Genomic DNA, 17591 nt, shown 5'->3' with positions numbered 1-17591 from the left:
ATTGTTATCTTCTCTATTCATAGGTACACTCGACAATGGGATTTAACAATATTGGAGAATAAAATTATGGCTACTTACGGCTTATCCTTGTGCATGACCTTTTAATGACAAGCTCTAGGGAAAATTACATATTCCACCATGGGAGTACCTAATTATTTTATTGCTTTCATTTGGAATTACCTAATTAGAGAAGATCATATATAGAACATGCATATGTACTAAATCAATCGTGACACTGTGGCATCTTTATTATCAACTAATACAAGAGGTCACTTACCTTCAAAGTTGTTGTAGGCAAGACTTAAAAATGTGAGGTTGGATAAGTTCCCTATTTCAGGTGATAAACTTCCTGTGAAATTATTAGACCTCAAGTTTAAATATTGCAGTTTAAAAACAAATATTGGAATTTACTTACTGATAATTAATAGAATAACCTACCAATCAAGACTAAATATTATATATACCTTCGAAGTTGTTATTGGTAGTGTACCAGATGATGTATTATTGATGAGATCAATATATTGCAATGAGACATGTTGAATAAAATGGAGGGCATTAGACCTGAAAAGTTGTTTTCTGCAAGAGAAATTACTTTCAAGGTCGACATGATCTTGAAGATAGAGGATGGTATGGAGCCCCAAAGCTGATTATCTTCAAGTCCAATTTTTTGCAATGAAGATGTACTGTTAAATAAAGATGATGGGATGGTACCTTCGAAATTGTTGGTTACAAGAATTAAAATTTGAAGTTTTGTTAGCAATCCTATCCATGACAGGAAAACTATTGTTCCTTATGCTTAGGCTGACAAGAAATGAAAGGTTTCCTATATGCGGAGGAACGGTTTCTACAAGACCATTGTTAGAAAGGTTCAACGTTGTAACACGATGAAGTCTGGAACCATAGGTGACACCGACCCAATTGCAAACTGAAGTACTGGAGGTCCAATTTGTTGTCAAAATATGGTGAAGGTCATAAGAAATATGAGCTTTCAAGGCAAGAAGAGCAGATTGATCTACGGTAATGTTGAGAATTTTAGCATCAGTACTTAAACTAGACATGAGAAGCAGTGGCAGAAAACGGAGGATGAGGAAACAAGTAGTTTGGTCTATGGTATTTGGAAGATTTCTGGGGGGATACTCTTGTTCTTATGGATTCGATGGTTTGCACAGTTAGGAATGTTTATAGGGAAGGTAATAAATTGCTGACTGGTTGGCTCGGAGTGGGACAGCTGGTCTTAATATGGAATGGAATATAGTTGGAGAACTGCCTAGGATCCCTCGAGGTTTACTTCGGTTGGATAAACTTGGGTTACCATCTTTGAGGTGCTGTCAGAATTAAGAATCTTGTCCTATTTGGTTGTTGTGTTGGTTTGGTTAGATCTTATTGTATATGCTTGTTGTGCTAATGAATTTTTTTGCAGGTGAGGATTTGTTTTTGTTTTCTTTCTCTAGAAATACTAGGTTTTTTAAATACCTGGTTTCGGAATTTTTTTTTTTTTATATTGTAACGCCAGGTATTGGTATGTAACCACGGTTTTCTTCTGCCATAAGTGAGGGTTTATTAATATAATCGGGACGGGATCACTCGTGGACAGGTGATTCTCGGCTCTTCATAAAAAAAAAAAAAAGTAGTTTGGTCGGCCATGAGTAGTCTATGTGTAATGAGGTACTGGGATTTGTGTTGCAGTCGAAGGAAGACCGAGATCACTGATATTTAAAGAAATTGCAGGTAGCATTTAGAAAAATAAATACATTACATGGAATTAGTATAGCATTTCCATAGTATCTACGGCCACATTTTCTTGTACTAAATACATTTTTTTAACATCCCTGACCTAGTCCTTGTAGATGTATCTTATAATGTATGTAAAACTTAATTACTTGTACAATAAATATATATATATATATATATATATATATATATATATATATATATATATATATATACCACTACAAGGTTCAACAATTTTGCCAGCGATACATAATCGCTGGAAAAACACACCAAATCGCTGGCGTACATATATACCAGCGATTTTTTAATCGCTGCACCTTCGCCGGTATTAACGCCCCACTTTAGATCTACTGCAACGGACACCAAAACTCGCTGCCATATAAACATATCCCGGCGAATTTATTTTCGCTGCAGATCACAAATTAATCGCCGCTAATGCAAACTAGGATTCTGTCATTAAACGCTGCGATAGATTATCAGCAGCGTTTCTACTCGCCGCTAAAAATGCCATATATCGCTGCCAAATATATTTGCCAGCCACAACAAAAAATCGCCGCAATAGAAAAAGCGCCGTATATTATCATGATGCAGCGATTAATTATCGCTGCTATATCAATATAACGGCGAAAATTATATCGCCGCTATATTCTTCATGGTATATAGCAGCGATTGTTATATCGCTGCTAAATAATATTAGACGGCGATGTTACACTCGCCGCTAATTTGTTTTCAAACAGGTAATTATGTAGCGGCGATATATTAAATCGCCGGCATATAATTAAAGCCAGCGAGTTTCCAAGATCGCCGTAATGTACATTCTGCTAAATAAAGGTATTTAGCGGCGAATATTTAATCGCTGGTATTGAGAATATAGTAGCGATTTGTGCATCGCTGGTTTAGGTGAATTTATGGGTATGTTTATAGCGGCGAGTGAAAATTCGCCGCAAGATGTGCTTAGTTCGCCGCTAAAACTCAATTCGTGTTTAAATTTCCTGAGCTTTATTTTCTTTCTAAGCCTGGTTTTTAGTTGTTCCTAAATGCACCATTCATAATCCAAACTCATTCATTCAAGTTGCTAATCAATATAACATGCAAAATAAATACATAAAGTTCCATCCAAGCCCATCAATAAAATCCAAACTCATATATATTACAATGGGGTGGTGTATTAATGTTTTCTCATATACAAACTGAGCTTTTATCCTTAATAATAAATAAGCAGCAACAATCAGCCCGTTACATGGGCACCAGACACAGCACAACAGAAGACATTAGGAAACCTGGCCAAGGTCATAGCTCAAAGATATCCACCATAACTCCACCCATACAACCCAATATGGCCAACTTTAGCAAGCCCTCGTTTAAATGTGGGGTGCGGCTCCAGTCAGCTCATCATCAGCATAAATCTGGCCAGCCTTGTATTTTAAAGAGCCTTCATTAAGCCCACGTCGAGCAGTTCCTCTATTGTCCATCTGTACAAATGGTAAGAATATATAAAAAATCATGAGCATTACGCCTATCAATTTTTCAAAATAAGTAGTATGATGTTGGATAATCGCTGCTCGAGAAGCAGGTAGAAGATAGCTTTTATCAATATGTTCGACAAAATGAGTGGAGTATCCACTATCCACTCCAGACTTATGTTTGACACCTCAAAACATGTGGAGGATCAGGATTCCAGACTTGACCAAAATACGTGGCTGGATTGGAGTATTATTTTTATAAGTGGGTTAGATTTACAATATCTAAGCAACACATCCAGTTTTGGACAAGGAAAGAAACCAGGAACAAAAAAACCTATATATCTATATATATATAGATATATAAAGTCTTTTATATATATATATATGCTTTCGCCTTGATCTGCATACATATCTATATATCTATATATCTATATATATAGATATAATCACTCTCATTTCATTGTTACCCTGATCCTCTCCCTCCTTCTCCTTTCCAGCTTTCTCGTCCTTCAAATTCTTCCCTATATTTTAAACAACTTGAGTTTGATATCTCATTCTTGATTGAGAGATATGGGGGAAGAAGCTAAACAGGTGATATTTTTGTATTTTTCAAGTGTTTCTAATTCATTCCCATGCGTTTTGATTATTTTCGGGCTGCATTTAATTTGTTCTAATATTGGTTGATTGTTTTTTATTTGTATATGGTAGGAACAAGCTAAGGCAGAGGCTCAGCCATAGGAGAAGAAGATCAGAAAACAGAGGAGAAGAAGGATCAAGAGAAGCCATAGGAGAAGGAAGAGCCAAAACCACCATCTAATTTTTTTGTCTTGTACGTGGACTTGCATTGTGTTGGATGTGCCAAGAAGATTGAGACTTTATAATGGGAATTAGAGGTTCCTCTCTCTCTCTCTCTCTCTTTCTCCCCCCCAATTTTATTTGTATATTCAATCCTGTTTATGGATGGTATCAGGAGTGGAGGGGGTTGAGGTAGACATGGCTAAAAAGAAAAAAGTGACCATAAAGGGAATAGTGGAGCATAAAGGGAATAGTGGAGCCTCAAGCTGTGTGCATGAAAATCATGAAACTCCCAAAAAGAAGAACCAAAGTCCTATCCCCATTGCCAGCATCTGAGGGTGAACCCATCCCAGAAGTTGGAGCTTGCCAGGTCTAATGCAGTATCTTTACTTAGAACTGAAGAAAAAAGTAAAAAAAAAAAACAATGGAAGTTCTCACTTTTTTGCCAATATTCTTAACTAGCATGCATGTATGTGGTTTTGTGCTCTAGGTTTCTGGATTAATAACAGTGGAACTCATTGTTATTAATGCACTGTGAGGCTTGTGCTGAACAACTTAAGAGGAAGATACTCAAAATGAGAGGTACTATATATATACGTCGTTGATCATGCGGAGGGTATGAAGAGAATGATGTACTATTACGAGCCAGTCTATGTGATGGAACGAATCCCACCCCCTCAGCTCTTCAGTGATGAGAATCCCAATGCATGTTGCATTTCATAATTAATTAGTAGTGTTATCATCATTAACCAAGATTTTGGCAAAAGTATATACTTCACTTGTAAAACTAAAATCAGGCACAACCCTTTCTAAAATATTACTCACCGTAGGGATCATATCTTCACTATATCCACCAGTCTAGAAAGTAGAAACAAACAAACAAGTTTTCAGCGCACCAACCCACAGGGACAAAAAGAAAATAATAACAGTAGAAGCTCAATATGGTGATCTACTTACTGCAACAACATTTACAAGTGAAGTCTTTCCAGCATTCTGAAGGCCTATCAAAGATAGCTCCATTTCTTGCTTAAAAAAGAGGCTGCAATCACATGTACAATAGAGTATGTCAATTCATTCTAAACAAATGGTCCATCAATGCCACTCAAAAATAAAAAATTGAAAATTTTGAGGATTCCAAATATTCTTGTCAAAAGTAGTGAAGAGATTCAAGGGGCAATCAAATACTCTGAAAGATAGATTTCTGCTTAGCTTAATGGCTAATGCACTAGATTTATAGGCTTCAAAGGGATACCTATGGGGTGGCTCGGGATGAGTTTAGGTATCATATACTTAAGTGTAGCGAAGTGTGCACAGGCCTCTAAATTGGTGGTTTCTTGGGGTTTTATAAACAGAGTTTGTCAGATATATGGAAAAGAAAAAACGATTAGGCTCTGGTAGCTGGGATAATCACAGGCATTGTAAAGGGTGAGAAACTTAGACATCATGGATGAGTATCTATCCCTACAACGAGGGTGAGGTTCACAAGCCATATCCTTAAAATAATCACCATGTTAGTAAGGTGAAGCTTCTGCATGATGTTCTGATATTTTTAACATAGAAGAGAAATATGGATGCTATGTTGCAAAACATGTAGGATGAACTGAAGACATAATCTTTTTTACATTTGTTACACTTCCAAACGACTAATAAAGCAAAGACTTGCATGATTAATTCGGACATGAGAGTTGAGCTGGGGAGGAAGCAACAATTGGTCCATGCCAGTCCCCAAAGGCAAAATTTTTCCATGGAAGGAAATACGGGGCACTAGTGCTTCTACTACGATTAGATGAAAAATGATTAATAATATATATCATTCTGTATATCTTTATATGATATTATAGATCATACCTGCTAGCTTATATATATATATATATGAGCTGATATTGACCATGCATTCAATCAATCTGATAATTAAACCTAATATCTGCACATATACTGCTTTGGTAAATGCATTTGCTAGGGAAGGACTTTCTGAGAAAGCAGAAGAGATATTTGAGCAGCTGCAAGAGGCTGCTCAAATATGATAATTCAAAATAGGAAGAGGCCCAATGGCACCCCCTTCCTCTTAAAAATGAAAAATAGTAGAATATGCATTAATGTGAGAAATATTAAAGGGAAATTGCAACGCCTTACAAATTACGTCACAGTAACACTCCTACTTAGCAAACCATAACAAATTGTACATAAAATTATAGATTACCATGATTGCGTTTCCAATCAATGCATATTCTAATCCAATAATTCTCTATACACCCAAACCATAGCATCAATACACCACAATGTGGTCCAACCCTCAAAGCCTTTTAAGCTATACAGATTCCATTATGTTATTACACAAATGGTCAGCTCAATGAGAGAGAGAGAGAGAGAGATCAGTGCAAAAGTAGTCATATTTACTAGAATTTCCAAAGCGACAAAGCTAGTTAAACTACATACATAACTGTAGAGGATCAATGTCATTTTACACGGGAAAAAAATAAAACACAAGTTGTAAGTAAACTTTTACAGAGCAGGGAAAAGGTGTCGGAACTTACTCTCTCTCTCTAGCCTTAAGCTTCTCTTCCAACACAAGTAATTCCTTCTCCTTCATCTCAAGGAAGCTTCTCAGAATGTCAGCCTTCTGTGATTCAAATATATCAAAAAAAATAAAAGGAATTATGTATAAAACTATCAATGAATTATTCATCGGGTTTGGAAAACAAAGTTGCTAGAAATATATTTAACACTTCACTTGTACAAGTACATTTTATGGTGGATAACTCGAAATGATACTAACCTCATTGGGGCCATGAGAGATCGAAGAGATCCCCGGTGTAGACATAGATCCAAGATTTATATAAATATATATAATACTATATATATATTTATATATATATATAGCCCAGTGTCGTATAGAGTAAGTACAAAAACCACCCAAAGGCACAACACATCGACACCCTTGAGAAGCCCCTTTGTGCCCTTTTATAGAGTAAGTACAAAAACCTCATGCCTCCCCGGTGTCACAAAAAACCACCCAAAAAATGTGCCCTTTTATGAGAAGCCCCTTATGGGCGGGGGGAATCGTTACACTGAGTCTGTCGAACTGACTCAGTGAACGACGGGAAAGCCCTAAAGAAAGACTGCATCACTTTGTCATTTTCTATCTGATGCTCCCTCAGCTCCCGCATCTCTGTCCTCATTGCATCCAGCTGACTCTTGTAAGCTTCAGCATCCTTCTTATATTGCTCAGCATCCTTCTTATATTGTTCAGCATCTTTCTTGTGCTTTTCAGCCTCAGACATGTATTGTTGCATTTCAACTTTGTCACGTTGTCTACTTGACTCGGGGATGACCATTTCCCCAAGTCCCCGTGCATATCCAGGTCGATGGCCAAGAACCTCCCTAAAGACAGTCGCTGCTGCCTCATCACTACGTTGCTCTGGTCCTAGGCCATCCAACCTACCTTGCATCTCCTTCTGCACATTGAGAAAGCAGCGATTATTAACAAATAATCAGCTAGTGCTATATTAAGGCATGCACGACAGTATAGAAAGAAACATAGATCCCAACGGCTGTTTCTGCACTACTCACATAAGTACTTTCTGTAGCATCAGTGACAAATGCATTCTTTTTCTTCGACCAACGCGTCTCTTTGTAGAAGTCGACCAAATTCCCATTCTCATTGCACTGTCATTTGTATGAACCATGTGACATTTGAACAACAAAGCTATGAGTAACCACCTTTAGTGATAGTAAAGTAATATTGTCACTAAAATCTCCAAGTAAAGTGCATTTTTACTATTCTATTTAAAATTAAAAGATTGTTTTCCCTTAGACATACCTTTTGCTCAAGTAATCGGACGAATGATTTTCGTCCTGATGTGTGATTAATGGCCTGCTTGTTTCGGTTCTCCCGATTTTGAGCTGAAATTTTCTGTCATACACAATAGGGAACAATTACTTATAATAGACAAACAGATTTTCCACCACAATATTTAGACATATTAAATATATACATATTATATGGTTGTATGTGAGAAAGACTATCTGTACCTTGAAGGCATCGCTGCCCCACCTTTCACACAACTTCACCCATACAATGGGGTCCACCAGACTAGTTCCATTAGCCAACGCTTCTGCGTGGCTTCCATAGGATTCATAAATCTTGTGCAAGTCATGGTGGAAGGAGTTGAAGCGCTTACGTAAGGCCTTTGTCACCTTCAATCGGTGGTTTTCGCGATCCCAGTCCAACACAAAGTCACTCTACATAAGGCAGCATGCAAACAATCAATGTGTCATCTCGTTATTTAGGCGATGATTATACTACATAAACAACACCCCAAACAAGGACAATTAAATTTTTTACTTACCCGAACATGGTCAATGAGCTCCTCTTTAATCGCTGGTGGCACATCCGACCAACGCTTGTAACTCATGTCACAGTATTGTTTCACAATCCACGATACTCGTGTTGTGAACATAGAAGCGTGTTCACAACATGGGGCTGTCTCACCATCGTTTATCTTCAGCATCACTTTCCCGTTCTTCCTTAGCTTGTCAAAGAAAATGCATCTAGATGGCCCACGAGTTCGTCTCCTCTGTTCTTGCGTTCCTTTGGTCTCCACTGGGGCATCTGCAGCTGTATTTTAAGGTACAATATATTAGTATTTTAAAGTGTAATGTGGAATATTCACACTTAATAACACATTCAAACATGCTAATGCTTTCAAAATTAAAGTATTGGAAAAACATGCACCAGTTTGTTCTCCAGTAGGTGATTGTTCCCCAGCAGTATTTGGTTGGGGTTCTTGAATAGGTTGTGGCGCGTGAGTTGCCACAACGCATGGTGGGAGACTTGGGGGCTGTGTTGAGTCATCCGAGGAGGATTGATTACACTCCTCCGTGCTATGATATGAAGATAATTTCGCACTGCGTGGTCGGCAGTGACGACCTGAGTATGGGATATAACGCCTTCCACCTCAAAGGCCTCGAAGTCTGCCTCCACCTCTTGAACTGGGTCCCGGCTGATTACCTGCATGAGTACAAGTTAATAACATAGTGGGATAAAATTGATGCCCTAATTGATACAAAATAATCGCAATATGCACAGACAAGTTCGTAAACAAGCAAATTGTTTTTCAATTTTCAGTTACTTTTAGGTAGACTAACCCTTACACTATGAGACTTTAAATAGACAAACGAATAACTGAGAGTCGGCCGTATATATACCTTGATACGGCATAGTGCATCCCAGTTGACACAGCCTCCCAATATTGAACGTAACCTGAAGCAAATTAAATCACATGTTAGATACTATTTAATTTAGGTATAGATGTTGTAAAACTTGAATACTACTCTCAAGATTGTTTGCTACTTGCATAATAAGAAAATATGAGTTTGCATAATAAGTAGTTCGAGCCAGGTAAAATGATTTTCTTCATGGTAGTAAGAAAATAAATCAAAACATATATTTCACCCAAACTCATATTGAACTGTCTATATACACATACCAATTTCAAAGTCAATCTCATATTGTCAAATGTCTATATACACATGGAAATTTCGAACAAGAATTCTAATATCTCAACCTTAAATGAACGAAGTTCCTGGGTTATATTTATAGGTCGCCAGACTCATCAGATGTTGTGTGCCCATCCTCATCTGAATGTTCCCCCTCATTTATTGATAGGTCCTCTTCATCTGAATATTCCCCCTCACTGGCCGCATTTCCAGACTCAGAAGTGATCATGTCATCATTGATAAAGCCTGTTGAATCTATGCGTTGACCAACCGAATCCATGATTTCTCGTGCATCTACATGGCTAGGTAGTATATCAGGCCTATTCAGTTGAGTTGCCACTTGATCTGTGTTATCACACTGCACTGGTTCATAATAATATGATGGCTCATCTTCTTGATCGGCATCAGGAGTACTTGATTCCCCATGAAGTACTTCAAGAACTCTCGGCAGTGGCGGAATGTTGTATACATTCCTATTTGCATAGTTCTGCACAACACCCCAATTCCCTTTCGCCCTTAAATCTCTTATGTAGAAACATTGATCAGCCTGACTCGCCAACACGAATGGTTCATCCTTATACCAAGTCCTGTTCATGTTGACACTAATCATATGGTCATCCACCCGCACCCCTCGTTTTCGATCACCAACATCAAACCAATCGCATTCAAACAGGTACACCCGACGCCACTCCATGTAGCGTAACTCTACAATATTATTAATAACTCCATAGAAGTCCAAATTATTTGTGGCCTCATCACCAGTTACCACCACTCCAGAATTTTGTGTACGACGGCGAAGTTCACGCTGTTTCGTATGAAACCTTTTTCCATTTATTATGCAAGCAGCATATGTTGCAACCCAACGGTCAGGCCCGCAAGCTAACGCGTACAGATCAGCGGACACATCAAGTGTATGCGAGGTACGATGTTCCTGGATCTATATATTTAAAAAAGCAAATTTCATAACGTTTATTTTCGATTAGATCCAAATCATATAAAATGAAAGCTATAGCAGCACATCTTACATAGGAATGGATAAGAACTTACACGTTGCTTAAACCAAGTTGGGAACTCAGTTTGGTGCGTGCGCTCGATGCAATCTGGGTGTTGCACCTTACATTTATCGTAGTGTTCCCTGCATTTGGTGCATCGAGGCGAAGCAACATATTGAAGTTAGATGGTACTGGGTTCATAACAAATTGTATAGAATGAAAGAGGATTTTTAAGTAGACTCGTTAATGCTTACTCTATATAAGGTCCAATCTCCGCACAATTATTGAGCACGTACCAGATGGCTGCCCTAAATAGTTTATCTTCTAATTGCACGTTCGAAGGCATACCCAAGGGACCAACTTTCTGGTTGAAAATTTTGAACCCATCTAACGTGCCCTCTTCGTCAGCATCAATGTTGCGGTCCGGTCGACTAAACCTCGTCTCAATATCTTTGAGATACATGGAGCAGAATGTCAAGCATTCGGTGTGAATGTAAGCCTCGGCTATTGAACCTTCTGGGCGGGCTTTATTCTTAACATACCGCTTGAATTTGCCGAGATACCTCTCAAATGGGTACATCCACCTATATTGTACTGGACCCCCAAGTCTGGCCTCACGGGGTAAATGGACAGCTAGGTGGACCATAACATCGAAAAAGGAAGGAGGGAATATCATCTCCAGTTTGCATAGAATGGTGACAACATCAGTTTGGAGTTGGGCCAGGCGGTTGACATCGAGTGTTCGAGCGCACAACTCTTTGAAGAAAGTACCAAGTTCAGTCAAAGCCAAGCCAATGTCACTTCTTAAATACCCCCCAGCAGCAATAGGGAGTAGTCTTTGAAGGAAAACGTGACAGTCATGGCTTTTCAACCCTGAGATTTTGCAGTCACGTCGAGATACACAGTTCGAGATATTGGAAGCGAACCCATCTGAAAATTTGATATCAGACAACCACTCACAAAATTTATTCCTTTGCTCGACGTTTAATGTGTACTGTGCATGTGGCATTGTTACACGATCACCATGCCATATCAAGTGTAATTCTTTTCTATAGCCCAAAAGCTCTAAGTCACGCCTTGAATTGATGTTATCCTTACTTTTCCCTGGACTGTTCATTAAAGTGAATAAGATGTTGTCGGCAATATTCTTCTCAATTGCATAACATCTAAATTATGCCGAAGTCGAACTGTTGACCAATAAGGTAACACGAAGAATATGCTACACTTTGTCCAGTTCAGCTCTTCAGCAGTGCGTTTTTTCTTCCTATGAGATTTGCCAAACTGAACATCCCCAATCATCTGCAATTGATTTTGAATCTCTTCAGGACCAAATTCCCTTGGTGGCATGCGATGATCTTCTCTACTGTTGAACAACCATTTCCTCCTTCTCCATATGTGATCTGTGGGTAAGAAACGACGATGTCCCATGTAACAATGTTTTCGGCCATATTTCAACCAATTAGAGTCTGTGTCTGCATTGCAAGACGGACAAGCCAATTTTCCCTTTGTTGACCAGCCAGACAGATTCCCGTAGGTAGGAAAATCGTTGATTGTCCACAATAAGGCAGCATGCAACATAAACGTCTCCTTGGTTGAGGCATCATATGTAGGTACCCCATCTTCCCAAAATTCAAGCAGTTCATCGATCAACGGCTGCAAGTATACATCAATCTCATTCCCTGGTGACCTTGGGCCAGGAATAATCAGAGATGTCATGAAGAATTGGTCTTTCATGCATGACCACGGCGGCAAGTTATAGGGGACAAGGATGACTGGCCAAATGCTATGAGGTTTAGCCAAGTTGTTGAATGGAGTGAAGCCATCACTTGCCAGACCGAGCCTAACATTGCGAGGATCCGAAGCGAACCAGCCATGATCTTCATCAAATTTCTTCCAGCACTCAGAGTCGGCCGGATGTCTCATACAAGTATCTTCTTTCGTCTGTTGCTCTTTGTGCCATCGCATATCACCTGCTATCTTTGCAGACATGAAGAGACGCTGCAATCTCGGTTTCAAAGGAAAGTGACGCAACACTTTTTGAGGTACGCTGTCCGTGTGTATTTGGTATCCACCTCGAAGCCTTACATACAGGGCATTCATTAAGAGCTGCATTTTCCTTCCAAAATAAGATGCAGTCGTTGGGGCACGCATGGATTTTGTGGTATTTGAAGCCCAAACCGCGCTCCAACGACCTTGACTCCTCATATGATTGTGGCAATAGGGCATCAGGAAAGGCAGACCTCAACAAATCAAGTAGCATGTCAAATGACTTAATAGACCACCCACCGATTGATTTGATGTGTAACAACTTGACAACGAATGACAGTTTGGAAAATTTTGTACACCCATCAAATAACGGACGTCGGGCATCCTCTAGTAGTTGCTCGAAAGATGGTGAATCTACCGTCTCTCGTGGCCTGTTTGCTGCAGGAGTGCTATCTTGGGGCGCATCATCGAAGGTGCCTGCCCGGATGTCATCCAACATATCCTGCATGTCATCTATGTAATCGTCTTCTTGGTTGATATCATCATCAATATCTTCATCACTCACGTAGAATGTTGTATCCTCCTCCCCATGAAATATCCACTGCGTGTAATTTGGGTTGATCCCTTTCATAAACAAATGAGTTTCCACCTCAAATATAGGCAGCCACAGATTGTTAAGGCATGAACGACATGGACACCGGATGCGATCCCTTCCACTTGCATGGTTTCGTGCTTGTGCGATGAAATATTTAACGCCTTCGGCGTATGCAGGTGATACAAGCCTATCGGGATCATTCATCCAACTTTTGTCCATCTGAAGCACGATATGGGAGAGGAAGAAAGTTAGTTAAGCATGGACCGTAAACAACTAAGTTCGATGAAAAACTCACTATAGTGCGCATTCACGTTTGGAAGAATGAATAAGAAGTTGTTTGAAGAAGAGAATTGGAGGCACCTAGTTCACTTCATAAAAAGCATATTAGAAGGTGGTTGAGACACTAGGCTTTTAGAGCGTGGAGGTAATGGGAGTAACCTTTACGTGGAATTCAGGAAACTCTAATCAAGACTGTGAAGGATGTTATAGAGGTTGCCAGCTTATTTAAAGAGCATATATGTGTGGCACTGTTCAGTTATTGCATACCAAAGGTTAGTGTAATATAGTTTATTTAAAGAGCATATGTGTGTAACAGTTCATTTTTTCAAGGCAATGAACTGTGTTGCTTACTCGTGCCTACAACTTACAAATAAGTTGCTTTCTTGGGATATAGGAAGGTGGTCTAAGCTATGGTGTTTGCATACACCACTGGAATCATGTAACAAATACTGAACTCAAGATATGGTGTTTGCCCAAGTACCTCATATGTACTTGGGCAATGCCTATTTACTTGTATTATTAAAAAAAAATTACACTTCTTGAATCAGAAGCATAGCTTTATTATGTTGTCAAAAAAGTAAAGTGCATTCTTTGAGGTGGGTGAGTTTGGAAACATGTTTTCATCTATGGAAATTACAATTCATCGTAGATAGATGATGTAATATTGTTAAAGCAATTTTCCTAACAAAAGTAAGCAAACAACTATAATTGGTCCGACATTATAGTTGAAGATTATATATAGAAGATAAGAAAAGATAGAAGATTCAAGAAGATATCAGGTTTTCTTGATATCATCTCAGTTGGGAATTTGAGTTCGTTTGTGAGGCCATAACACTGACCACTTTTTCTTGTTTGGTCGGAAGAAACTACTTATCTACCTTATATACTCCATACTGTTTTAGGCAATTCCTTATAATACTTGTCCGATATACATAATCTAAGAAAATAATTGTTTAATCACAGGATTGAAACAAAAAGTGACCATTAAGCAGTACTTAAATGATTATATTCAATTATAGTAATAATTGTTTTTGGGTTTGCATGCAGAATTACTCTTAGTTGACATCTTTTGCATGGTCTTGCTTAAGGATCCTTGAGTACTTTGTTGTTATTTTATATCTACGAACTGTGTTATTAAGTAAAGGATATGCTAAATCATAGCACTGCCGACTCTAACTCAAATTCAAATTAATTAATTAGCCACACAAGGAAAAATACATTTACCGGCAAACAACATCACCCAAAACAAAGAACAAACACCATGTGGAATTTGTTAAGTAGAATACAATTATTATTAGATGGATTATCTAATAATAAACCATATATATTAACCAATCAAAGCTATGTCTAGCATATATAATAACACTAACAACAAAACATCCATCTATGTTTTGAGAATTCATGAAATGAAAGGAAGAAGGAACTACGGACGTGTATGGGTATTCGTTACCTTCAATCCCCAATACAAATTGTTTCAGCTCACCCCTAGGTGAAATGGCTCACCAACAAGGCCGTCGGGCTCAACCAAGTGCTTTTCAATCAAAATGACAGCACATCCGTCCTACAATCTGCACCCAAAAATGTAACATAAAGTGTCAGATTAAATCTTAATATATAGAAGAGCCTAACACAAACGAAATCAATAAACAAAAGAAAAATATACAAATAAAAGCAAACAAATATAAGAGTAATGATTTTAATCACAAGCTTAACTGCATCTTCCAACTATATAATTTCAACTAGAAAGCACGTTGCTTACATCCTGTCAACTTAGGGAAAATCAACTAACAAGCACGACATCAAACTATTTGACTTCTATCCATACTTAGCACTAAGCCAAACTTTAAAAGTCCTTATTCCAAGCATCCTAAATAAATAACTAGAGCATCATTCAAATTGCATATTTGCTGTCCAATAAAGGCCGTTGGGTTTTGTACATGAAAGATAAATGGATGGAAGCAACAATTGGGTTGAGTTCCTATAAGTTCAATAGTATTTCATGTGGTATTGTACTTTCAATATTTAAGTAAGTGTAGTTTCATTTTTTAAAAAATAGCAATTTGAAATAGGATGTCCCGTATACTAGTGCAGAAAGTAGGAAAGCTAGTTATAAGCTTGAGATCGGCTCAGACAACGTACATATTAATACCACGGGCTAAACAATCCATTCAATGCTTAATGAATATTTTATTCAATTAATGAATAAAATACCAAATCAATACTTGAGTTCGATCTATGCAAATGTAACTGAGAAGTTTAAGTGTTCAGGAATTTTAATGAAGCACCAATGAAGAACCCAAGTTCACAATATTTTAACTCCATTAAAGGACTTCTTGATTGGCTGAAATGATATGGTTACTAGTGATGATTGTCTCATCTCATATAGGGACTCTGAATCTGGTCTTATATATTAGATCATATGCAAGGGGAAGCTACACTCAACTGTGCTATTTGACAAATACATAAAGTTCTGCTTAGTGCTTTTAATCTTCTAGTATATACTTTCTATATATATATAGAAAGTATTAGGATATATGGCAGTACTCAGGTCTGCATTATAACCTGGAAAGAACTGGCATAAATAGGACTACTCCTCCATATATATAAAAACTAAAATCAAATTATCAATCAATTTCATTTGCTGGCTGTTCAGTGTTGAAACTCCCAACTGGACAAAACCAGCTAGTAACATAATGGAAAATGATTATATAAAACTATGTAAAGTTGGTCTAATACATGATTAAGTCATTTTAACTTTAAACAAGATATTTATTTCTGTTTGATGTATTATATTTTAGTTGATAAATTTAACTCTTTGCTATATATTATTTAGTTTTCATTTAATTAGTAGTTACAAAATTGGCCGGGTGGTGGCTTTATAGACTAAATATTAGAAGTAATAACACAAATATGTTGGGATAAAAGATTCATATATTTGTGTCATTCTTAAAAGTAATAACACAAATAGCCTAGTACAACTTCATTTTGCAAATAAAAGTATATGTTTATAGATCACATAGAAAGATAAATGTTTGGTTGATCACAAACAAAAATTACAAATAGTTCTTTTTGCATAGAAACTGAAATACATACCTACTTATATATACACCCTTAATATAAATTTATATAGTTTGCTGTAATCATTCAATGAAATGATCAGCTTTTTAAATTGTAAGATAAATGAATCTCTATATGCAAAAAGAACTTCATCGAGTTCCCCAAGGAAATAATATTTGCCTCAATACTTAGTACAGAAAAGTTAAAGCTTAAAGATTACAAAATGGCTGGTTTTTGTCCCTTGTTTTCAACAGTTTTTCATACAAAGAAATAACTTTGGTTGAGCAAAAGATGCAAATGAAAAATGGGAATGAAATGGACAGCATGCAAGCAAAACAGAGTGCAGTGCAGAATTTTCTGCACAACAGAATGGACAGCTAGCAGCTTTAGTACATTCATGCTCTTAAACATCCCTCATTTAACCACAATCTCAACTACACAACCCAAGCATACTAGATTTGAAGAAAACCTGAGAATTCACACCATTTTTGTGTGAAAGTATATAGCGGCCATACAAGAGTAGCTCTTGACAAACCAGAAAATTCTAATCGAACCTACTAGTTTGAATAAAATCATCGATTGCTTACATAGGCTATTATCTTGAAGAAAAGTGTTAAAAATCATACATTCTCATCTCCACTAGTTTAACACATAGTGATAAAGGGTTAAACATAGTCACAAAATGATTCAAACTCAATATTTAAAAATCATACATTCTCATCTCCACTAGTTTAACACATAGTGATAAAGGGTTAAACATAGTCACAAAATGATTCAAACTCAATATTTAAAACAGAAGATCTTCTCAATATTAAAAAGAGTAGAAATAAATATCAATATTCAATAAGCCTACATTTAAGTTTTATGCATGAGTAAAAGATGACACTGTTTTGAGAAGCCCTAGTCCAATAGCTAGGGATCAGATTCCTCATTAATTACCTCTAACAAAAAACTGCATTAAATACTGGCCAAGGTTGTGTACATACGTTATTTGTTCTTTAAATGGAGGATATATATGGACTATAACCATATGGAGCCTAGCTAGCTAGCTAGAGGAGTAGTTCATTATACTTAAGCTGCCATCAACCAATATATAGCTAATTCTGGCTAAGATGCCTATATATATAAGATCATGTTCATGCTTGCATGATCCACTAAAATTTTTAATCCTTTAAATCCTGAAACCACATGGGG

General features: G+C 37.4%; 1 pseudogene; it reads left to right on the top strand.

Moving 5' to 3' along the window:
* Nucleotides 1-3644: 3644 nt before the first annotated feature.
* On the top strand, nucleotides 3645-4594 carry LOC118343785 (annotated as a pseudogene).
* Nucleotides 4595-17591: the final 12997 nt, after the last annotated feature.

This window comes from Juglans regia, chromosome 4, assembly GCF_001411555.2.
Source record: "Juglans regia cultivar Chandler chromosome 4, Walnut 2.0, whole genome shotgun sequence".
NCBI classification, from domain to species: Eukaryota; Viridiplantae; Streptophyta; class Magnoliopsida; order Fagales; family Juglandaceae; genus Juglans; species Juglans regia.
The sequence above is the reverse complement of the archived record's forward strand: the minus strand, read 5'-3'. Positions and strand labels throughout refer to the sequence as shown.